The sequence below is a fragment of the Podarcis raffonei genome, chromosome 6 (genome assembly GCF_027172205.1).
Source record: "Podarcis raffonei isolate rPodRaf1 chromosome 6, rPodRaf1.pri, whole genome shotgun sequence".
Classification (NCBI taxonomy): domain Eukaryota; kingdom Metazoa; phylum Chordata; class Lepidosauria; order Squamata; family Lacertidae; genus Podarcis; species Podarcis raffonei.
In genome coordinates, this window is record NC_070607.1 from 74996184 (window position 1) to 75022585 (window position 26402).

The window sequence follows — 26402 nt, forward strand, 5'->3', positions numbered from 1 at the left end:
ACTCTTTAGCACTGAGGAGGCAAACCCTTCATATGTGATACCCATCAAAAGCCTGGAAGTGGTATTCTGCACCAACTGAAGCTAACAGACAATATTCAAAGACAGCCCAGTATTAAATTAATTCAAGCAGCAGGTTAGCAGGTCACGGGTACATCCTTGAGTTCAAGGGTTCCCAATGTCCACCCAAGTGCAAGGCCTCAAACATCTGCAGCTACTTGGCAGAGGGATGTAGTTGGTGTCAAAGTTGGAGGAAATCAAAGCAAACTTGGAATAAGCTTTTCCCATTAAAAAAAAATGCATACTCTTGATATGTAAGGGAAATTCTGTTTTTCAAAGATAAGCAGAAAGCTGTTCTTGGTGAACTTTGAAGGCTCTCACAATCAAGACCTTTATGTTGATAGCTAAGTAAAGCTCCCTCAATGTCCTGTTTTATTTCCTAGTCTTATGTCTACATAGTGGGATCAAATCACGAAAGTGGCTCCCTTATTCATTCTCTCTCTCTCTCTCTCTCTCTCTCTCTCTCTCTCTCTCTCTCGTCCTGCCTATATATCCCCAACGCCATGCTGTTTAAATAACAGTGGAGGAATGTGAGGATCAGACCATTCAAAAGAAAAATAATTTCAGATCTGTGGAAGAAGTGGCAGGACTACATGTGCGGCAGCAATAACAATTACCCAGGACCAGTATGCTTATTTGTGCTGGGGGCTCTCTTGAATGTTTGGAAACCATGGAGCCAAAGTTAACATATTGCTGAGATGTAGATAGTAAGATAGATTTGCAGGGCCTGGAAATCAGGGGGTTGGGGGTTGGTTACAATAATTTTAGGAGGCCTATCAGTTTTATGTGGCAGAGCAAACAAGTCGCAACAAATCTGTGTAGGGTAATAGCTATCAATGCCAACTAGAGATTGATGTATTGGTCAGTTTTTCATTATTCCCATCTTAAGTTTAGATCTCCACATCAATTTGCAATTTTTTAAAAACGGTTCTCTTGAAAATTTTGTCAGCAGTTTATTGTGTATTTCTCTCAATGTACACATCTTCGTCTGCAATTTTGCCTAATATGCACATTTTTTCAAAGCAATTTTTTCTAATATAATGCTTTTTTGCATGTTGTTTTCACTTACCCTAGTATACTTCATTACTTGGCTGGAGAACTGCATTGCAACATTTGGAGAAGTGTGAATTTCTAGGGATGGTTGTGTTTCATGTTGAGTATTGATTCAGAAAATGTGAATTTGATAGGCTCGTGTTTAAATGCAAACTGAATCACATTTCTCCCCTATCCCTAATGGCTTGCAGTCATGCTGGCTATATATTACCTCCTGTATCAGAGGCAGCATGCCAGCTTTTGGCTAACATGAACAGGAGAGAGCTTTTGTACGCTTGTAGGCTTCACACCGGTTGGCCACCAGGAGAAGGAAATACTGAACTAGATGGGCCATGTGTATGATCCAGCAAGGCTCATCCTATGTTCTTGTGTATTCTTAGGACCAGAGCTTCCCTGTTCAGATTCAGCATACTTCTGAATATACTGTATTTTTCGCTCTATAAGACACACCAGACCATAAGACACATCTAGTTTTTGGAGGAGGGAAACAAGAAAAAAAATATTCTGAATCCCAGCAACGCAAAGCCCTTCAGGGCATCATGAGGAATGCTCTTGCTGTTCAGGCTTCTGGGATAGCTGCAAAGCCTGCATTCGCTCCATAAGATGCACACACATTTCCCCTTACTTTTTAGGAGGGAAAAAGTGTGTCTTATAGAGCGAAAAATTCTCCTTTGAATACAGGGGGAATGCCGTAGGGTCTTTCCTGTGACAGTATCTGTGATGGAACTCCCTTCACTCTGGATTAAAGCTGGTTTTGGGCCCTCTTTCAACACCAGTTTAAAACACATTTTTATTATCCCAGAATTGTAGTCGGCACCATTGCCCATCTAACCCATGGGAATCTGCCCAGGCCACACCCCTCACCAGGCCACACCCCTCATAGAATCATTGAATTGTAGAGTTGAAAGGGGGCCCGCCATCTGCAATGCAGGAATTTCAGCTAAAGCATCCTTGACAGATGGCCATTCTCAACAGGCCACACCCCTCACTAGCCCTTCACCAAGCCCTTCTTGAGAACTTTTAACCTGACTGGAATCTTGAATTGTGATAATGTCTCTTCCTTCCCTGGAGGAAGGATAGAGAGAGTTGTGTGTGTGTGTGTGTGTGTGTAGAAAATCTGTCTTTTGCTTGGAAGAAATATAAACTAAAGTACAAGTCATATTCATTGCTCCATCAATTGTTTACCTGTGGTCATGCCCACTAGGGCCGAGAGAGAATTCCCAGCCTAGAGGCACCTGCCCGTCCACTGATGGAGACATAATGCAGTTAACACAACTCATCTTGGATACCATGTAGCACCCAAGCATGTCTTATGCTAGGTCCTTGCAGAATCAGAAGACCAGTTGGGTGATTGAAGGATCAACATGGATGGTGCAGTCCATATCAGGGAAGGATGCATTAAAAACAAAACAAAAATCCATCACAGTAACATTTAAATTGTTTGCAGAACTTGCAGTGATTAAAAATCTGACACCAACTTTCCCAGTAGGTAATTTGTTTCTGGGCTTTTACCAACTTCTTGCTTTGGTTAATCAAACCTCTTGAAGTTCTAGTTGATTTTGGAAATGCTGTCCTTCCCTTCTAACCATAAATCCTTGCAAAAACATCCTAAGGGGTTTCAAGCAGCTGTCCTCTGTTGACAATATCGCAGCTGCATTTCAGTATCGGATACGTTTCCCTGTGGGACTGTGATATCCTTTGTTTTCTTTGGAATGGAAGGCAACTTGTGAATAAATTATCAGCTTCAATGCTACGTGGAAATGCATAATTCAAGTTCATTTGACAATGACTCTGAGGTCAAAGATTTGATGCCCACTCTGGATAGGTACTGCTTGACTTTCGGTTTAGCCATTTGATGACCATCTGTCCTGACGCTTATCACAAATGAATCCAAATGAAATGTCCTGTGGTTCTCTAATTGTGATCCATATGATATGGGTGGATCTACTTCAGGCATAAGAGGTGGGTGGAACATCAGGGTCTATCATGTGTTCTACTCTTCAACAGCAACAACAATAATACTAAAGAAATGGGCACACATTGTTCTCATCCACCTTTGGAACATCACTACAGTGGGAGTAGAGAACAATGGGTCCTAGTGAGTGGTGAAGTCAACAGTTTGGTATGAGGCCAAACCAAAAGTGCTATTGGTAAAATCACTTTAGCTACAAGTATGTGAACTGTCTAGCATCTGTTTGCCTCTTGTGTTTTCAGATTCTGAGAATACTCCAAGAAATAAAAGCCCTATACCTCGGGTTACAGACACTTCAGGTTACAGACGCTTCAGGTTACAGACTCCGCTAACCCAGAAATAGTACCTCGGGTTAAGAACTTTGCTTCAGGATGAGAACAGAAATCATGCGGTGGCGGCACAGCATCAGCGGGAGGCCCCATTAGCTAAAGTGGTACCTCAGGTTAAGAACAGTTACAGGTTAAGAACGGACCTCAGGAACGAATTAAGTTCTTAACCCAAGGTACCACTGTATTTATAAATGTGTAATACCGGAAGCGTTGATGATCATAAAAAAGCAAGGGTATTCTTTTCTGTATGCTATAAACCACTTTTGGCCACAACTCCCAATGAGGCTGAGGAGGCATCTGGGTGTGACCCATCTTGAGCAAACCAATTAAAAGTTTCTGTGTTGGTTCACTTCAATATAAAAAAGCTTCTCTGGCTACAATATTAATGTTTATATCTGAAGCATCCGATACCTGCACAGACAACATGTATGTACAGAAGGAATGTGTACTATAGAACAGTGTTTCCCAACCTTGGGTCTCCAGCTGTTTTTGGACTACAACTCCCATCATCCCTAGCTAGCAAGATCAGGGATGATGGGAATTGTAGTCTGAAAACAGCTGGAGACCCAAGGTTGGGTAATACTGCTATAGATAATGATGTGCATAGCGGGGAGAGAGGGAATTCTACTTGCTGGCTCTGTCCTGATCTTCAAATGTTCATCTGAACAGAGCCTACATCTGCAAGGATTGGCCTCCAGTTTCTCAAAAACCTTTCATCCTCATGTGAAAGAGGCTTCCATTTTTCTTCTTCTTTGTCACAGTGCTTTAGAATTTCTTTAGAGCTTTGGTGAATGTGTTTTTCTTTCCTTTGTACATTTTCAGGCTTCTATGAAGCCTATCTAGAATGATGCCAGAAGCCCTTCACACTGTTGGCTACCTGAATCCGTGCATTCTCTGGGGAACCTAGATCAGGGCCTCCAAAGGTGAGATAAATGTGGCAGAAGGTGATCGTTCAAGTGATCAGGTCCCAGTCATTTGGGGCTTTAAATGTTAAAACCAGCCCTTTAAATGGTACCTGGAAACAAACTGGATTCTAAATGAATATGGGCTGTACGTGAGACGGCTTTGCTCAAACCGAACATGTGGAAGTTGGTGACAGAAACAACAGGCAAGATTCTTGACACCCCTTTCTTCAATAGTTAAACTGTGGAACTTGCTTCCACAGGACACACTAAGGTAGATGGCTTTAAAATAGGATGGGGCCAATTTATGGAGCAGAAGACTATCAATGGCTATTAGCTATGATGACTATGCTTTTCCTCCACAGCTGGAGACAGTAATGCATCTGAAAACTGGTTGCTGGAAACCACAAGAGCACAGAGGCTTCAGTGCTGCTTGTGGCTTTCCCACAGGCAGCTGGGAGGCCCTGCAAGAACAGAATGCTGGACTAGATAGGTCCTCTTATTCTGTTCTTAAACCGTACATTAATTGTTTGTGCAGATGTTGTCTGGGGTACTGTAGTAGTTAAAGGGAGAAGCAGGCACTGTGCTTTCATAACTTTATAGGTGTTTTGGTCAACTGGCACAGGATGAGGCTGAGGAAGGTGATAATAATTCCTAGTATTTCTAAAGGGCTGCATGCAGGGGGAGCATTATGAATTGTTTTGGAACTTGCTAAACCCTGCCAAATTCTAATTGTTGCAAAATGGCCTGACTCTAACCTTCCAGCACTCAGAAATGGCTTTCAGACATTTGAAATCTGGCCTCCTTAATGGCTGAATTGACTGTAAAAGTCTGCCTACGTGAGGTCAAATAGAAATGCAAAATATTTGGAAAGACTTGAGCTCCATTTATTGTTTATATAAACAGTAACTGCAAGTTGGACATTCATTGCCACGAGGCCTTTTCTCTGCTGTTATAAAGCTACCCCCCATTGAATACATTTGTTTGTTACACAGTAAATATTTGAAAAGGAATACTTTGTAATTAAATAGCAAGTCTCCACATATGTGATTGCAGTATGATTTCTACAGGATAAGAGAACACAGTGTAAAGCCAATGGCCTCATCCTTTGCACCAACTCTGATAGATATTGTTGCCCAACACCCAAGTGGTGTGAAATTCCAAGGGTCTCAGAAGCTTAACCAGGGTTCGTGTTTTCTTTTGGATTTGTCTTTATGATATATGGCTTATTTACACCAATACACAACCTGAGCATATGATGGAGGGGTTCACAGTATTAGCACCCCAAAAGGGTCTTGTTTCTCCCACAGCTGCAGCCTTGGATTCAAACATAAATCAACATAAATCAAATCTGGATTTGTTCTGAGCTGGCAGAATACCCACACCCATTTGCCTTCTCACACAGAGCCCCTTTCCTTTGTTCCCCTTAATGACCCATCACCCGGGCTGTCACCTCAACACAGGAAATTAGCTTGGCTTATATTTTGACACTGGCCAGATCCAGGCGTTAGAAGAACCTCACGTACAGCCTACTTACCCAAATTCATAACAATATGTTCATAATACATGCATTGGTGCTTGCTAATATGAGACTGCACATATCTCATGTGAGACGCATAGATTCACAGACTCAGACTCATAGAATTGGAAGGTTTCCCAAGGGTCATCTAGTCCAGCCCCCAGCAATGCAGGAATCTCAACTAAAACATCTAAGACAGATGGTTGTCCAACCTTTGCTTAAACACCTCTAAGGAAGTAGAGTCCACAACCTCGCAAGGGACTCTATTCCACTGTAGAACAGCTCTCGCTGTCAGAAAGTTCTCTTTTCTTGTAACTTGAAGCCATTAGTTTGAGTCCTATCCTCCAGAGCAGGAGAAAAGAAGCTTGCTGCATCTTCCATGTGACAGTCCTTTAGATATTTGGAGATTGCTATGATATCTCATCTCAGTCTAATCTTTTCCAGGCTAAACATACCTAGCTCCTTCAAGCATTCCATATAAAGCTTGGTTTCCAGACCCTTGATCATCTTGGTTACTTTCCTCTGCACACATTCCAGCATGTCAATATCCTGCTTAAATTGTAGTGTCCAGAACTGGACACAGTATTCCAGGTGTGGTCTGACCAAGGCAGAATGGAGTGGTACTATGATTTCCCTTGATTGGAACACTAGACACAGCCTAGAATACCATTAGCCTTTTTTGCAGCTACATCACACCTTTGACTTCTGTTAACCTTGTGGTTCACTAAGACCCCTAGATCCTTTTCACATGTACTTCTAGTAAGCTAGGAGTCCCCAATCTTATATTTATACATATGATTCTTCCCGCCTAAGTGAAGAACCTTACATTTGTCCCTATTGAAATTCATTATCTTAGTTTGGGCCCAGTTCTCCAATCTGTAAAAGTCATTTTGCATACTTGCATCAGGCACCCACAAGGTATGCCTTTGAAGTATCTGCATTGATGCATATATCAACAGAAACAGAAGCTCTGCTGTTAGCATCTTTTCATAATATATGTTCTGGTGAAGTGGGACATCAGTGAGGGGCTTGCTAAATGAATACACAGAGCTGGCTTAATTGCAAAAAGACTCTTCCTTCAGAAGTGAAAGTCCGTAACATCAATTTTCATTGATTTATGGCAAAAGAAAATTAGTGGGAGCCTGCTTTATACAAACATGATATGACAACAAGGAGGCACTTACCTAATCCATGCCATTTGGACTACTTAGGGACACCTTTGCTTAATTTGGGTCAGAATGGCCAATGGGTCAACTTAAATATCACACACACACACACACACACACACACACACACAAAACAAGGAAACCAAGAAGATTGGGGAAATGAAAACAGAAGACAGGTTGAAAGGGAAAGAATGTGTCAACTGACAGTGTATTGGGAACCAATGGTTTGGTTAGCATGTCACATTAAACCATACTAAAGAAATAAACATGGTGAAATTGCCTGTGCTTCACTTCAACCTTGCTTCTGCAATAATAATAATAATAATAATAATAATAATAATAATAATAATATATTATTTATACCCCGCCCATCTGACTGGGCTTCCCCAGCCACTCTGGGCGGCTTCCAAAAAAATATTAAAATACTATAATACATCAAACATTAAAAGCTTCCCTAAACAGGGCTGCCTTCAGATGTCTTCTAAAAGTCTGGTAGTTGTTGTTCTCTTTGACATCTGGTGGGAGGGCATTCCACAGAGTGGGTGCCACTACCGAGAAGGCCCTCTGCCTGGTTCCCTCTAACTTGGCTTCTCGCAGTGAGGGAACCGCCAGAAGGCCCTTGGTGTTGGACCTCAGTGTCTGGGTTGAACGGTGGGGGTGGAGATGCTCCTTCATATATACTGGACCGAGGCCGTTTAGGGCTTTAAAGGTCAGCATCAACACTTTGAATTGTGCTTGGAAATGTACTGGGAGCCAATGTAGGTCTTTCAAGACTGGTGTTATATGGTCTCGGTGGCCGCTCCCAGTCACCAGTCTGGCTGTCGCATTCTGCCATGCTGCTGGTTTGGCTTAGCCATGGTCTGGCTTAGCATGATGTCTCAACTTTAACTCATGGTTTGCATCTCTCCAAACGACAAGGGGTTACCAAGGTTAGTTCTCACCTTACCATTTGCAGTTTGTGTGTGGGAAGTACAATTTAAGTTCAGATTCAGAGGCAATGCTAAGCCAGTCAATAATAATAATAATAATAATAATAATAATAATAATAATAAAGTTATATGCCACCTATTTGTCTGGGTTGCCCCAGCCACTCTGGAACAGCTTTCAACAATTATAAAACCACAGTAAAACATAATAAGGCATTGTTTTCTATTCCACTCTGTATTCATCACATGCAGCACCGCTTCCATTCTGCTGCAGTTTGTTTTCCACCAAAATCTCTGTAATTTGTCTTGCTGTTCACTGTGCAGAAATTACATAACTTATGGAATTAATTATGTAAATTACAGTGTTGTTATGTCATCCAACCCCATTCATTTCAATGCAAAGGGAATGCAAGGCAAAATGGTTGGGGAAAAGTAATCAGCTATGTATCATTTGTGGACAGAAAGCAACAGCAAATGCTAATCACATTCACTGGATTGATTTTCATTCTGGAAAAATAAGTGAACACTGGCAATTTCCACTCCTGTTGCCATTCCCACCAGAATTCTCCAACATCCTTAGCTGAAGTGCCGGATACAAATAACTTAAGCAAGCAAGCAAGCAAGCAAACAAACAAACAAACTGTGTCACTGGTCCTAAAACCACTGCACTGGGTGCCAGTGAGGTACCGGGGCAAATTCAAGGTGTAAGTGCTAGTATATAAAGCCCTAAATGGCTTGGGAACTTACAATTGCAGGTGAGGCCTTGGGGATGGTGCTGCCTTTGGCGTCTGCCCTGTTGGCACTGACCCATGATAGGGTCTTTTCAGTGGTGGTTCCCCAGTTATGGAATTCCCTTCTGAGTGAGGTGCATCTGTCTCCCTCATTATTAACTTTCAACAGAAATTTGAAAATATTTATCTTTACTCAGGCACCTGATGTTTGAAAGACACTCTCTCTGGCAACCCTGAGATCATTAGTTGAAAAAATTTTTTTAGCTCGTTTTAGAACATTTTAAACTTTTTTTTGAATGCTTTAAAACTTTTCTTTTTAAAAATCTTTTATCATTGCTGTGTCTGCTGGCCTGGGCTTCTTTGGGAGGAAGGGTGGGTTATAAATCAAGTAAGCAAATCTTTTTTTAGCATATACATGCATCAATTGTAAATCTGACATTTGGGATACAGGGCAAAGTTTTGGCTGTTGTACTGGCCGCTTAGGACATGGCTGCCAATCTGTCGTAGTGCACAGGACACATTTTCTATACATTTGCAAATTCTCAGGTGAAGAGATTCCAGTATACTTTCTACAGGTGTAAGCTAGAAGATCAACAAAACATCCCAAACGTATGTCCACACGCTGTATGTCCACATGCATGATTGAGAAGTTGTGGCTTGTATTGAAAGACTGTCATTTCTGGAACTCCACCCTCCCCTATTATTGACAGTTTTCCCTTACAGAGGCTTAAGAGCTGCAGGACATGACTGCACTACTGGGACAGCCTTTCACGAGACTCATTCCATGGGATGGGGGTGGCGTGGGGTTCTGACCTCTTGTGTTCTCTGACATTGGCTGGAACAAAACATTGCCAGTCTCTCATAGACATCCTGTACATGCCCCCCTCTCCCCTCCCCAATAACTTCTAATGCCCTCCATAAATAAATTGAATGGGATGCCTGCTTGACGGCGCTCTCAAAGTGCTTTTGACTCAGCTTTCGAACCCTGTAGCCGCTTTATTGAAACACAGCTGGATCCTTCTGGGATGGTCTCCAAGACACTCCTTTGATATAGATGAAATGCAGCCACTAATGAGCTGTTCCCATCTTTTCTTGGGGAGGCCGTTCCTCCGTTTTACATTTGTGCTACTTTAAAAAATAATAATAATAAGCAGCAGGGTTGGGTTTTCCCTTTTATTTAAGGACTGAAGAAAGGGGAAGGGACTTGCCTACAAGCCACCTTCCCTTCCTTCCTTCCCTTCTCTCTGTGGGAAATGTGAATGTTGAGATGGCCAGGCCAAAGGATTTTTATAGAATGGGTTGGAGAGGTTTTTAATCCCCCCCCCATTTTCTTCTCTCCTGGTGAACACCTGGGCCTTCCCAGAGGGATTTCCTGTCAGCTGCAGGCTCTGAGGCTGTCCACATTTCTTGTTTGTTTTGCTTTTGAATAGCATTGGCCTTGGCCTATGGTTCCAGTATACTTTTCAAGTGCCCATAGTGTAGTGGTTGGCAGAAAGCTAGAAAGGCTCGACAGGAGAATGAATATTTTTATATTCCTCATTTGCCCTGCAGAATATTTGTTACATGGTCAGGGCAGCTTAAGGGTAAGCAGGGAGCTGGAACGGCAAGTCTATCCACTCAGTTCCACCAGTGAAGGTGACCAGTTACACACCCTCCAACATTTCTCCGATGAAATTAGGGACTGTCCTGGAAAATAGGGATGGCCTGCAGTTAGAGTGGCCACCAGGCCAGTTAGAATGAGGTATTGTGCATGTGGAATTCCTGGAAGAGTGAATAATTGCAGGAGGGGCCATTTGTACTCCAGAGGCAGCATGGGAGGAAGAATACCTGGCTGCTGTTTGCTTTATTGATAACATGGCTGACTGCCATTAGAGGATATAGGCTTCCATTGAGTTTTAAATTCAAATAAATGGTTAATAATAATAATAACAACAACAACAACAAGAAATAAAATTTATTTGTATCCTGCCCTCCCCAGCCAAAGCCAGGCTCAGAGCAGCTAACATCATATAAATAAGACAATATGCATAATACAATATACAATATGCAAATAAAATAACATTCAATAATATTCAACATTCATTAAAATAATATAGAATGGTTAGGTCCCTTTAGTAAGTAGTTATGTCTTTTCTTACCTGAAGCCCAAAGATACCTGTGGCTTTCTACCACAGCACAGAGAACAGCCTTTTTTTTTGAAAGGCTGTTGGTCCCTGCCTGGTTTAAAGATAAAGAACCATAAGAAGAGAGAGCAGGAGGGACCTTGAAGTTGTCCACCAGTTGTTAACAGCTGGATAGCAAACTAAGCAGGCACACAACCTGGTCACATTCATACATGCTATGATGAGATGAATTGTATTTCTATTTAAATTACATCATTTCTTTCTAAATTTGCATCTATTTGTGTAGACATACAAATTAGCAGATGCAAATTTTATGTGACTTGGTCCACTCTCTTTTTGGGTGAAGCTTAAGTAGCCCTGTGCCAATTCTGCTGAGCTGCACTCATCTGAAGCTGCGAAGGCACACTGTTCTATCTTCTTTGTGGTGCATGCACAGGCGTTTTTGAAATGCAGAAAATCTAGAACAAGCTCTGATTAACCTTGGGTTAAGAACTTTGCTTCAGGATGAGAACAGAAATTGTGCGGCGGCAGCGGCACGGTGGCAGTGGGAGGCCCCATTAGCTAAAGTGGTACTTCAGGTTAAGAACAGTTTTAGGTTAAGAACGGACCTCCGGAATGAATTAAGTTCTTAACCTGAGGTACCACTGTATGTATAAAATAGTTCTGATCACAAAATACATGTGTGTGTGTGTGTGTGTGTGTGTGTGTGTATGAATGAAGTATATGCACTAGACAGTGGATATTTCCAACCTGCCCAGCCTAATGATGGTTGTATTTTCCTACTTTCTTGATGTGGTTATGATCACAATGCTGTAGAAAGACAGGCTGGGACAAGATACAGCTGCATCTGGAGCGGGGGAGGCATTCTTTTCTGTGGTCGTCTGATGGATTATCCTAGTCAACTCAGAAGTAGTTTGGGGTCCAGGACTTTGAAAGTGAGAGATTCCCTCCCCCTGCCCCCACCTTCTGTCTCCAGCTCTCTTGGGATTTTTATTTGAGTCACATTACACTCACTGCAACTTCAGATCAGTTGTAATCTGGCTTTAATAAGGACTTTATTTTTATGGGTATTATTCTTGGCTGAGGGGGGATTCCTGAAAGCTTTGTTGTCAGACTCAGAGCAGAGGCAGCCATGAAATCTCAGTGCCGAAGGGAGACGGAAAGGCAAGAGGTGGATGCAGTCATCCCTAAACGTGGGTAGTTGGAAACTCACTCCAGGGTCAAACAGGAGAAGAAGGTTCCACTGCTCTGAATGAAGAGAACGTGGTGAGATTTCCCATAGTGGAATAAAAACAAGATCAGGACAGGATTGCCAAATTAACATTTTAGAAACAGGGATGCTGTGAAAAGTATCATATGTGTTCCCTATAGTTCTCTGTTGCCACACTCACCAGATTCAATTGCTCTGCATGCATACTCCCTGTTCTTTTCTGTGATGAGGAATGGTGTGCATATGTTCATTGTGGGCATGGCACATATTCATTCCCCCCCCCCAAGTTCAACATCTGTAGATGAATGAATGGAAGGGATGCTCATCAAATTTTCAGATGGCACCAAACTGGGAGGGGTAGCTAATGCTGCAGAAGACAGAATTGGGATTCAAGATGACCTTATCAGATTGGAGAACTGGGCCCAAACTTACAAAACAAATTTCAATAGGGACAAATGTAAGGCTCTGAATATGGGCAGAATGAACCTGCTGCACATATATAAGATGGGGGACACTTAGCTTGCCAGGAGTACATGTGGAAAGGATGTAGAGGTCTTAGTAGACTACAAGTTAGATGCAGTGTGATGCAGCAGCAGCAGCAGCAAAAAAAGCTAGTGCTATTCTAGGCTGCATCAACAGAAGTCTGCTGTTCCAATCAAGGGACGTGATAATGTTGCATTCTGCCTTGGTCAGATCCCACCTAGAATACTGTGTCAAGTTTTGGGCATCACAATTTAAGGAGATTGACAAGCTGGATCGTGTGTGGAGGAGGGAAACCAAGATGATCAAGGGTCTGGAAACCAAGTCTTATGAGGAACAGTTGAGGGAATTTGGTAAAGAGGAGACTAAGAGGAGATGTGATAACCTTCTTCAAAAGGGCTGTCACAAGGACAATGTAACAAACTTGTTTTCTCCTGCTCCAGAGGTTAAGACCTGAACCAATGGTTTCAAGTTACAAGAAAAGAGATTCCGACTAAACATCAAGAAGAACTTTCATGCACATGAAAGCGCATACCAATAACAAACTTAGTTGGTCTCTAAGGTACTACTGGAAGGAATTTTTTATTTTATTTTGTTTCGACTACGGCAGACCAACATGGCTACCTACCTGTAACTAGAACTTTCTGACAGTTAGAGCTGTAGGACATTGGAATGAACCCACTCAGAGAGTTGTGGACTCGCCTTCCTTGGAGATTTTTAAGCAGAGGCCATCTGTCTTGGCTGGCCATCTGTCTTGGAAGTTTTAGTCGAGATTCCTGCATCGAAGGGGGTTGGACTAGATGACTCTTGAGGTTCCTTCCAACTCTACAATTCTACAAGTCTAAACTTCTGCTTTTTTGTTATTCTTTAAAAAACATCCTCATAATTTTCTAGGCAAATGTGAAGTTTTTGGAGTATATGCCAGACCTTTAAAATAAAGATGCTAACCCTCATTAAAGGGACAGTCATTTGGGAAGCCTTAGGCTCCCCGTATTTGACTTTTCCACAGCCTCCTGTCAGTGTTGGCCAGAATAAATACTACAAGGGAAAGTGTAATTTAGACCAGAGGTAACCAACGTGCAATCCCTGGTGCATCCTGAAGGGACAGAATTTTAGGCTGGCAGATGGCGGACTCAGAAACAATAATAGAGCCAGAGACAAAAGTGTTATGGGTTAACTAATTGGAATGAAGACTACCCTGCTTCAGTACTGGTTTTGGCTACCTCAGATTAAAATTCCCAGCCATATGCAGATCTACTCATAAATAACTCCTCCTTGTGGTTGATATCTCAGACAACCTCTTTTGGAGCATTCATTCTAGACTGATTGTCAGGCATGTAGACTTAACACTGTGAAAAGCAGTAGTATCTAGTGTATCTAGTGTAGCCCTAAAGATTTACAACTACTTAGTAAGAGAAATGGGTAGCTGAGGACTTCATTCAGTGCACATGGTTATTTAGATTAGTTTAACAGCATGTTTATGGATATGATCCATCCAAGTTTAACACTTTTTACTACTGATTTTAATAGGAAATATTTAAATGCATGTTTAACTTTTGTATTTAAATACACCAGACTTAACAGAAAGTAAGTATGCATGGGATCACTTTGTGCATGTGAGAAAGAAGCAAACATACCTTCTTGCTAACTATCACTTCTGCAACCCTCGTTCTAACATACAAATAAAAAATAAAAAATAAAAAGCTACAGGTGAAGAGAAAAGGTAGACTTTTTCCTGGGCTTCTAAGTGCTTTAGGTTTGGTTAGAAGGAGTCTGTTGGCTAGCTGCAGTATGTTGTGCTTTCGTTTTTTCCATATGTGATCCCAGCCTAGGGTCACTTGAGAACTGTCCAAGTGATGACTTCAGCAAGAGGCTTAAGCAAATTGGGATCAGGCGCTGAAGGAAGAATTCTGGTTGTGGTCAGTCTGTCTGTCTGTGTCTCTGGAAATGAAAACAAGTTAAGAGAAACTGACAACAAATTTAAGATCATGAATTTATTAGTGACAGGCAATGAATTTATTGGGAAAGGAGAAAAACTCCCAAAGATCCTGTATTTAATATTTCTTGCCTTATATGGCCATGCAAAAATATCTTGCTTTTGCTAATGCATCATTTGGGGCTGTTTGCATGCTTTAGAAAATCATTTTTACAGACTTGGAGGGGCATCTGTATCTTTCATGAGGAAAGTTGTGGGATTCATGATCTCACACCTTTTCCCCAACTCAGAGTTCCCATGTATGTACGGGAGACATCTCATCTCTTTCTATGATCAGCATTGATGAACAGATTTTGAGGCACAATGTTATTATTATGTTTGCAGGGCAGGGTGATGGGGCAGGCCTATTCTCTAAGCATTAATATCTCCAGGGCATGGGATTATTGGAAAATGACAAATAGCCAGGCAGGCAAAGAAAATATGAAAACTGATGCAATAGAGGGCCAGCCAAGATTTCTGTTCATATTGCAGTGACCAGAAGAAATTTACATTGGAAAAACCCTTCTGCCTCCAGGGCTGAATGTTATGAACTTTCCAAGGTTTCTTTTTTTCCTAAAAGAAAAAGGACCAAGACTACAAAAATAGGTAAGAGGGCTTTTCTACATTGTTTCTTATGAAGTATATTTTAGCAGGATAAGAAACAGTGGTGCTGAGTACTGCAGCAAAGACGAAGGCAGATGGACCATCCATGCCAGCACTGTCTACTCTGAATGGCTACTCTCCTCCAACGTCCTGATACCTGAGTTTCATAAAAGTGCAGTCCTATTCTCAAGAACAGTTGAGGTAGTTGATATGTTTTGCCTGGAAAAGATGTCTGGAGGCAGTTTGAGGATGGATGGTGGCTAACAGATTGAGGTTGAATCCTGACGAGACAGAAGTACTGTTTTGGGGGGACAGGAGGTGTGGAAGACTCCCTGGTCCTGAATGGGGTAACTGGGCCCCTGAAGGACCAGGTGCATAGCCTGGGAGTCATTCTGGACTCACAGCTGTCCATGGAGGCGCTGGTCAGTTCTGTGTCCAGGGCAGCTGTTTACCAGCTCCATCTGGTACGCAGGCTGAGACCCTATCTGCCTGCGGACTGCCTTACCAGAGTGGTGCATGCTCTAGTTGTCTCCCGCTTGGACTACTGGTGCTACCTTTGAAGGTGACCCGGAAACTACAACTAATCCAGAATGCAACAGCTAGACTGGTGACTGGGAGCAGCCACCGAGACCACATAACACCGGTCTTGAAAGACCTACACGGGCTCTCAGTACGTTTCCAAGCACAATTCATAGTGTTGGTGGGGCAAAAACTTACAGCCAACCTGAGAAAACAAGTATTATCCAACTTAAAGACCACTAATTCCTACAGCGATATTCCGAAAATTTATAATGAGATCTTCCAAATGTTCGTAGAACTTAGTACTCCACCTAAAGTTGGGGTACTTAAACATAGCGCTAGCCCTTGGTTTGACGATGAATGTTTCCAGCTAAAAAGAAAACTGCGCCAAACATTTAAAAATAATCGCACTAAACTAGAGCCCTCTTATCTTGATGAAAAAAGAAAATATCATTACATTCTGGCCGAAAAGAAACAGAAATATGCAACCCAAAAATGGCTACAATTACTCGACTCAATTCAGAGTAAAAATAACAAAGCGTTCTGGAACCTAGTGTACGGAGGATTGAAACCCGAAAATCAACTAACTCTACCACCAATTGCAGAATCCAAATGGTCCCAATATTTTACATCGGTATTTAACAATCTACACAGTGAACTTAAAGGAAATGAAACCACTAAAAATAAAATCAATAAACTCCAGGAGTGGCCAAGGGTAGAAGAAGAGGAAATTAGAGAGATAGTTAAAAATTTCAAATCGGGGAAATCTCCTGGGCCAGACGGTCTACCAATAGAATTATTTAAGACCTATATAGATTGGTGGGCAGAACCCTTAGCTCAATTGTTTACTCTCATAGATAAATATGGGATCATACCTGAGATATGGTTAAGATCAATAATTATCCCAATCTTTAAAAATGGCGACCCAAAAGAACCAAGGAATTATAGACCGATAAGCCTATTATCAGTGATAGGGAAAATCTACGCTAAGCACCTTTTATCTAAACTCCTTACCTGGATGAAAAATCTAAATTTACCAGGGAAAGAACAAATAGGTTTCTCCAAAGGTTGCTCTACATTAGACCATTGCCTTATACTTATGCATTTGGTTGAAAAATACAGATCTCAAAGGCAATCTAAGATATATGCTGCTTTTGTAGATTTTCGTGGTGCATTTGACTCAATTGACCGCCCAAAGCTGTGGAGGAAACTCGCAGAATTAAAAATTGATCAGCGCTTATTGATCCTAATAAAAAATTTATACTCTTCCAATATCTGTCAAGTCAAACTTAACACCAAAGGTCACCTTTCATCAGACATCCCAAACTCGAAAGGGGTAAAACAAGGGTGTATTCTTGCCCCCTTCCTATTTAATTTATTTTTATCAGATTTGCCAGATCACCTTCAAAAAATAGAATCACATGCCCCTAAACTTAATCAGAAACCAGTTTCTCTATTATTATACGCAGACGATGCTGTTCTACTATCATTAACGAGCTTGGGTCTGAAACGCCTTATATCTTCTCTGATCCTTTACTGCGAATGTAACAAGCTCTCTATAAATTACGAGAAGACAAAAATTTTGGTCTTCTCGAATGGTTGGAAATTAGAGAAATGGAAAATAAGAGGGCAGGAAATTCAACAAGTGAAAATCTATAGGTATCTGGGAATCTTATTCCAGAGCAATTTAGGGTGGGCAAATCATTGCACAAATGCCATAAAACAGGCAAAGTGCACCTCATCAGCCGTTGCCCGTTTTTATTATCAGAAAGGCAATCAATTTATTCCTGCGGCCAATCAGATATTCCAAACAAAAGTGCAATCCCAGATACTCTATGGAATCCCGCTATGGGTCCAAGCATATAATAGTGATCTAAAAAAGATTCACTCCAGCTTTCTGAGACGTATTCTTGGACTCCCAGCTGTGATCAAATATGAAACAATGTGTGCAGAAATAGGCATACACACAATGGAATATTGGGCCTGGTCCACCTCAATAAAGTACTGGTTACGCTGCCATTTTCGCTGCCCTCCATCAAGTCTGCTCGCTGATTTGCTCAAAGACTCCTACAAATCAAGATGGTATCAGTACCTCGAAAAAAAGATTGAATCTTTAGGCATCGAGCTGGAGCCCCTGTACAATTCTAATGAGCAATACATTTTCCATAATATCCTAACTAGACTAAAGGATGTCGAGAGGCAAAATATTATGGCAGCTGTAAACAAAATTTGTTCGCCCATATTCTATGATTTAAATATCTTAGATAGCAGAGCCAATTACGTCACCAAATTAATAATTCCAGCCCAACGTAGGGCTTTTATGCTGGCCCGTTTGAATGTTTTTCCCTCAGCATTTGTCAGGGGAAGATATCAAAACATCCCTAGAAATAAGAGATTCTGCAGATGTTCTATGAATGTCCCGGACACGGTAGAGCACATTCTCTTTCAGTGCCCATTGTACAGTACGCTCCGTCAACGCGTGCTGTCCCCTCTTCTGGGTGGTCTGGAGCCCCAACAAGGTGAATGTGTGGGATTCTGCCTATCCGACGTTGACCAAAGGGTAACGGCGGGGGTAGCCGAGTTTTTGGTAGCAGTCCTCCAAGGAGCAGGTTAACAAGGAAAACCACTGATTTTATATGTATATATATATATATGTATGTAGCCAACTGCTGCCTTTCTGTTTATATCTCAAGGCTTTTATATGTTTCTTTCTCTTTTATTGTTTTATTTGTATAATGCCTAATAAAGGTTTGAATAAGTAAGTCATAGTGTTGGTGACCTTTAAAGCCCTAAATGGCCTCAGTCCAGTATACCTGAAGGAGCGTCTCCACCTGCATCGTTCTGCCCGGACACTGAGGTCCAACTCCGAGGGCCTTCTGGTGGTTCCCTCACTGCGAGAAGCCAAGTTACAGGGAACCAGGCAGAGGGCCTTCTCGGTGACACCTGCCCTGTGGAACGCCCTCCCACCAGATGTCAAAGAGAAAAGCAACTACCAGACTTTTAGAAGACATATGAAGGCAGCCCTGTTTAGGGAAGCTTTTAATGTTTAATAGACTATTGTATTTTAATATTCTGTTGGAAGCCACCCAGAGAGGCTGGGGAAACCCAGCCAGATGGGTGGGGTATAAATAATAAATTATTATTATTATTATTATTATTATTATTATTATTATTAGGTCATATGACAGCCATCTTCAAATATCTGAAGGGCTGCCACATGGAAGATGGCGCAAGCTTCTTTTCTACTGCTCCAGAGGGTAGGACCTGAACCAATGGATTCGAATTATAAGAAAGAAGATTCCAACTAAACATGAGGAAGAACTTTCTAACAGTAAGAGATGTCTGACAGGTGCCAGGTTCTCTTTCACTGGAGATTTTAAATCAGAGGTTGGATGGCCACCTGTCAGAGATTCTTTAGCTGTGATTCCTGCATTGCAGGGAGTTAGACTACATGATGCTTGAGGTCCTTACAATTCAAACTGTGATTTAAATTGTACTACTCTTAGCGCGGTTGTGATATGGATGAGAGCATAAGTCTCCTCTATGCATAAGTATACTAATCCTGCTCAATAAACATACAGTCATACCTCATGTTACGTTTGCTTCATGATACGTTTTTTCAGGTTGCATCCCTTGGTGACCCAGAAGTACTGGAAAGGGTTACTTCTGGGTTTCGCCGCTCATGCATGCACACAAGCGCTAAATTGCGCTTCGTGCATGCGCACAAGCGCCAGATTGCGCCACACACCTGCGCAGATATGGCACTTCAGGTTGCGGGCCTTTCATGTTGTGAACGGATCCCGTTCGCAACCAGAGGTACCACTGTATGTGAATCTCCAAGTGTGAATAGCTGACACCTTGCCCATTACTGCCTGTATTCAGGCTGTAGTCTCTCGTTCTCTCCCTTTCTCTCTCTCACACACAACAGCATGCAGCCCCTGACCACCCGCTCACCACCATCTGCAGCCCTCAAGGGCAAAAAGTTGCTTAGTTAGGCCTGCTGCAAATGTTGAGCTACTGCAGTATCAAGTATCCAGTAGGGTCCACAGATCTTGTTCTCTGTCATTCCCTTCTCCTTCTGCCCTCAATCTTTCCCAACATCAGGGTCTTTTGCAGGGAGTCTTCTCTTCTCATGAGGTGGCCAAAGTATTGGAGCCTCAGCTTCACGATCTGTCCTTCCAGTGAGCACTCAGGGCTGATTTCCTTTATGGATAGGTTTGATTTTCTTGCAGTTGGTGGGACTCTCAAGAGTCTCCTCCAGCACCATAATTCAAAAGCATCAATTCTTTGGCGATCAGCCTTCTTTATGGTCCAGCTCTCACTTCCATACATCACTACTGGAAAATCATAGCTTTAACTATACAGATTTTTGATTAGGAATGATTTAATGTTTACCACTGAAAAGCAGTGCTGAGGACATCTTTGTATTGACCCATACTGTAGACAGACAACCTAGCTTCATGTACTGCATTGTAAGCTCAGAAACACAATGCGCTCACTTGAAAATTCTTTCCACAGGATGGAGATCTATCAGAAAGTGTCAGAGGGTTTTCCTAATGTGACCCAGAATCTTGATAATCGACCTCTTAAAGCAATGCACCAAGTAGGTACAAGTAGATAACTACTATGACTAAAGCCTTAGTAGAATGGAGCAATTAATCTTTTAGATATAGAGACTGTTGACATGAAATTACCCTTCCATAGCCTCATGATGGGTTCATATCACAGCCTGGCTTCATATTTTTCCATTTCTTGAACACCAAATTTGAAAAAAATGAAAGTCTTATTTTTCACAAGAATACTTAAAGAGTGGGGACAGATTGTGCAGTACAATTAATCCCACATAGTACATAACTTAATTGGAGGAAATTAAATCAAAGGTTATTTCATGCTGAACTCTTAACACATTTGCTTTTCTTTAAGGTCACAAATCAGTTCTGTTTAATCAGATAGAGCAAGTATCATTTCTGTTGTTTTCCTGAAGATCTTTTACCCAGAAAAAGTCTCAGCTCCCAGCACGCTTATCCTAAGATTGACCTAAAGCTGGACCCCATCCCCTGCTTATCCTACAAATAAACCATGCATAGATTTTCATATATCTGATAAAAAAATATTCATGACGGCAAGAACCTGGAATTTTAACAAGCCTTTTTATTATCAAGCCAAGCACAAGCTTTATCTGCATTTTGGGTTATTAATAGGTTTGTTCTAATTCCCTTTTAGCTTGAGGCCTTGCGTGACCCTAATACTATATTTTACAAGGTAGTTTACAATTGTGCTTTTTTTTTTTGGTGTGTCTGTGAATTTTAATTCTACTGGCTTCTGTGCTGAATCCATGGGCTTGGATTGGTCCAGTTCCCCCAATAAATAACCAAACAGAGACAGCAACAGAGTGTGGTTTATTCAGATACATGGTTTAATTTCTAGGCAAATGATTCATTGTCTGTACACAGAGACAGCAGCTGGAGAGCAGAAGACCCACTGGCATGGAAAAGGCCAGGACTCACAGACCTTCCACTCCACCTCCATCTGTTGGCCATCACCCTCTTAAGGTTGCTATTTTTATGTCTCAGAATAACCCAAGAGTCAACATTATAAATGAAGTGTACAACATGGAAGGCCTTTGGGGGAGGGAAAAAACCCCATCAAAAACCTTAACCCTGACCACAATTTGGCTGTACGTTCTGTGTTTCTCTGAAGACATTTCACAGCCCATATATACACATACCATACATTTTCAGCCATCGCAGAACATTAACCAGCCTTCTAATACTTGCCGTATCTGCTGTTGTCACATATATTTTACATACTGCACAAACATTTGGCCTTGCTTCTTAAAAAATAAATAAAGATAACTCAAACCATGCTTACATCCCTGTTCCCAGCTGCCAGCTCTGAGAATGCTGTTGTGTTTGTGCACTTCGCTATCAGCGGTTTTTCCTCCCATTAAGCTCCAAAGTAAATCAAGATCGGGAGGAGATTGACTTTATTTACTTTGCAAAAGTTTCTGGTTCTTATGCATACAGATAAAAGCTTGACCTGATTCTACTGCACTCAAAAAATTTCAAGAACCACATGTTAAGTCAAAAGGTTGAGCCAGGGGTAAGGGTTGAGGAGAAATCTGATTCAGTTCACAATTTAAAGGTGAACTTTCCTACTTTGCAGTTTCTGAAATGAGATGTGGATTGTAACATAGAGACCCTTCAAAATTCACACTGACTCCTCTGAATTTTGCATTTTAGCTATCTGATGTGAACAGAAATGTCTCTGCTTGTGCAAAGTGTGCATATAAATGCGCATGTTTGGGAAACATAACATACCAAATGCATTATGTCAGGGGAAATCGCTTTTTAAAAATGTGTATATTAGGCAAAAATACATGAGCAAATATGTAAATTTAGAAGAAAAATCACACTAAAATGCTGGTGAATTTTCACGAGTACAATTAACAATGATGGTACGGTGTGGTGCTGAAAAGCGGTAGACTCGTAATATGGTGAACCAGGTTTGCGTCTCCGCTCCTCCACATGCAGCTGCTGGGTGACCTTGGGCTAGTCACACTTCTCTGAAGTCTCTCAGCCTCACTCATCTCACAGAGTCTTTGTTGTGGGGGAGGAAGGGAAAGGAGTTTGTTAGCCACTTTGAGACTCCTTAGGATAGTTTAAGTGGGATGTAATGGGAATTGGGGGTTGCTCGTGCGTAAGTTGCCGCCACTCTCGGCGAGGTTGCCTGGATAAACCTTTCCCTGGCTGGACAGTCCTGATTCCGTGTCTGTCTCAGTCACTGGCAGAATCCGTCAGTGGGCGTTTCCTGAACGTCTTCCAACATAAAAGTTCCTTGACGGATAGTCTCCGCCTAGCCTCCCTGCGCGGAAGTCTTCTGCGCAGGGTGGGTGTGGGCAGTGGAGGACCCGTGCTCTCCCCGCTGGTCTCTGGCGAAGAGTCCTGGAGCCATCTCTCCGAAGCCCGCCTCTGCCCGCCTTTCTCCCTGGTGTAACGCTGATTTCCTTCCCCGGTCACTGAGTCCCCTCTTTTCCTGCTGGGACCTTCTCCGGCATCGCTTGGGAGCCCTTCTTCCACTCCTGGCTGCGATGGCAGTTCCCTGACATGGGATATAAAATCCAAACTCTTCTTCAATCATGCTTAGTCTGAATGTGGTCAGTGTTTGGATGGAAGATGGTTAGCAAACCCTATTTACCAACTTGAGATCCACAGGAAGAAAAGTGGAAACTAGTTGTAATCACAGTATAAGAGAACAGTTTTTTTGAGCATGAACTAAGTGCATTTTCATTTCTTCTGAGTAATCTCTGGGAAGAAGTTTTAGGCCAGGGAGTGGAAGTTCCAGGCAGGTTCGTTTTAGAAATTAAGCACTGGCTGTCATGACTTGTTCACATGTTTTAATAGTAATGGTGGTATTAAATCCTGAGATTTTACACTGCACAGTGCAGAAATATGAACAAGCTCTCAGCTGCTTCTTATCCTTGAAGAAGCATCTACATTATGCAAACTTTCCCAAGCTCTCTTCAGGACTGTTTGCCTGCGTGCTCATTAACACTTACCAGCTCTCTTTCAATAGTCCAACAGCTATATGTGCAAATGGCTTCAGGACATGGATTTTTAGCTGCAATTTTTCACGCTTTCCAACAGCTGGTTTCAGACTATTTGAGGTGTGTGCAGAAGTGCCAGGATTGTTAGCAGTCTTATAAATATAAGGGACAACTCTGGTTCTCCCCTCCCTTTAGTGCACGTAAGTCTAAGGAAGGGGTGACAGTTTACATGCACTCCTCCTACAAGTGGGCTGAGGGAGAGTTAAACTGTCCAAGTAACGTGTCTATTTATTGGGGACATGAGCAAGGGCTCAAATAAACACACACATGATAACAGAACAAATTATTGGGGAAGCGCTGTAGTTCAGTGGGAATACGTCAATCCTTGGCATCTGCAGGTAGAGCTGGGAGAAAACTCTGTCTGAAACCCTGGAGAGCCTCTGGCTGTCAGTGTAGACAATACTGAGCTAGGTGAAGCAGTGGTCAGACTCAGTTTAAGGCAGCTTCCTGTGATCTGCCTTGCATGCAGAAGGTTGCAAGTTGAATACTCCATATGTACAGGTAAAGGCCCTGCCTGAAACCCTAGAGAGCAGCTATCAGTCAGAATAATGCTGAGCTAGATGGACCATTGGTCTGATTCAGGAAGGCAACTTCCTATGAAGCCTATAATTTAGATTGCTAGCTTGTGTCTGTATTGTCCACATGATATGTGTTGGAATCTAAAAGGAATGCTGCCTCCATCTTTTCCCAAGGGATCAAGGAACAATGACAACCTAGTGCAAATGTGAACTAAACAAGTCTCGTTCATGCAGGCATACCTGAAGCCTTTGCTAAATTACATTGACACCCACAAGTTTATGGTCTAAAATCTTAAGATCCTTCCCTACAGATCCTCTTGGGTGTTAAGATCAGCAGAGGGGAGCATCTTCATAGTTCTATTGCCTCAGAGGTTTGGGATGTGTGTGATCTGAAAGAGGGCATTCTCTGTAAGGAAAAGGTAAAGGGACCCCTGACCATTAGGTCCAGTCGTGACCAACTCTGGGGTTGCGGCGCTCATCTTGCTTTATTGGCCGAGGGAGCCGGCGTACAGCTTCCGGGTCATGTGGCCAGCATGACTAAGCCGCTTCTGGTGAACCAGAGCAGCACACGGAAACGCTGTTTACCTTCCCGCCGGAGCGGTACCTATTTATCTACTTGCACTTTGGTGTGCTTTCAAACTGCTAGGTTGGCAGGAGCAGGGACCGAGCAACGGGAGCTCACCCCTTCGTGGGGATTTGAACCGCCGACCTTCTGATAGGCAAGCCCAAGAGGCTCAGTGGTTTAACCTACAGCGCCACCCGGATCCCCTGTGGAAGCCCCTAAATTGTGGATCACTCTCCACGCAGAGCTGTATCTTGCAACCACTTTATACAGTTTTCAATGGATGCTGGAGACACACCCCTGTACCCTGGCCTTTGACACTTGGATGCATAATTTTAGGAGCTGCCCTATTTTTGTGACTGTAAGTTGTTTTAAATTGTCTAGGACTATGAAGAGGGAGTGGCTAAAGAAAGATCCTAGGGTGAAAATGCCATGGCCTGTGCATGATACAATAGGTTTAAAGGATTCTAACAGCATTCTAGTCTTTCACCAGCAAGTTGACTATTCTTCCGACTACTTGACCCAATAGGCCCAGCTTTCGAGGACATTTATCCTCTAATCCCCTTTCCACTTTCAGCCTTGATCTTGGCATCGCCTTGTGGGCTTTTGTATTCTGGGAAACAAGCACCCTTTGTTTTCAGGGGAAAAGAAAAACAAGATCAAAAATTATTCTGGCCACAAAGGATATGATTTGCTTCACTGCAGCTGCAGGTTTGTAACATGAGCACTGATTTTTGTCTCTTGTTTCTAATTACTATACTGCACTGTATATTATCAGGCAGGGCTATTTTGGTGAATTCTAAGCATAAAAAGTGGAGAAATTAAAGTTACCGTTTGTGAAAATGCCTCTTTTTCAAAATTGATTGAAATAGTCTTTAGTAAGAAAAGACTTCACTTGGAACAGGACATGAGGTTGTAGGACTCAGGAGTACATGCTAGTCCTAAGTCAGAGTAGATCTGTTGAAATCTATATACCCAAGTTAGCCATGTTCACTAACTTCAATGGGTCTACTCTGGGGCAAGCATTGGCTACCATCCATGATGTCTTTTACAAGAACCCCAAAGGTGAACAGGGAACCCAAATGATTGATGCGTGTCACTGTCATGGTACTGTAGCCAGGTGATCTTGCTGAACTATAGCACTCATCATCTAGGGCCATTGGTCATACTAGCTAGTACTGATGGGTGCTGAAGTTCAGTGACATCTGGAGGGTCACAGGTTCCTAATCCCTAGCACCACCAACCAACCAACCTTGGATTGTGATCACCACCTTACAGTTTCCACATGCCACCACTTCCCAAATCACCTGTCACAACACTCTTCCTCTATTCCATGCTCCCAAACACTCCATTCATCCAAGCTTTTTATTTGTTGATCCCCAGGCCATTGCCCCTGCCACCATCCTTAGCTGTTGGAAATCTGTTGGCCTCCAGGTATTGATGGACTCCATTCTCAACAGGCTTAGCCAGCTTGGCTAATGGTCAGGATGATGGGGATTGTAGTCCAGCAATATCTGCAAGACCACAGATTCCTCTTCCCAGTTGTAAATGCAAGCAATCTGAAATGCCATACTTCACTGCACTCCATTTTCCTTGCCTCTATCTATCTATCTATCTATCATCTATCTATCTATCTCTTCATTATGGTCAATGACCAATATTGGCTTGCCACAATCATTGACACTTACACTGGTAATGAATAGGGAATGGCAGGCCAGGGGGTGATGTTGTGAAATGGAAATACAGCAGTTGGAAAGATGTACCTTTTTGACCTAATAATGGTACCTAACTCTGAGGATGGCTCGGTAATTTGTGTTTAGTTTGGTGGGGTAGAACCACTAAAGAGCCCAATAATCCTCCCAGGATTTATGCTTTTGACTCTGCTTCTGTAGGCTTCGATTAGTCTCACTTAAATATCACTGATGAAAATGAGAAGGGTTGTTTGTGAAGCCAACGTTTTCACAGCTTAAAGGGATTGTTACAAATGTCACCCTATTTTTCTCTCTTGTTATTTTGGGGATTTGGCAAAGAGGCCCCCTTAAAAGTAGGCCACCATGTCCTTTCCTATGGTTCATTATGAGTGGGCTGCTAGGAAAACTCTCGACTGCCAAAGCCTCTATTTTGGTTTCCTTTCTGCAGCATGAGGGCAGA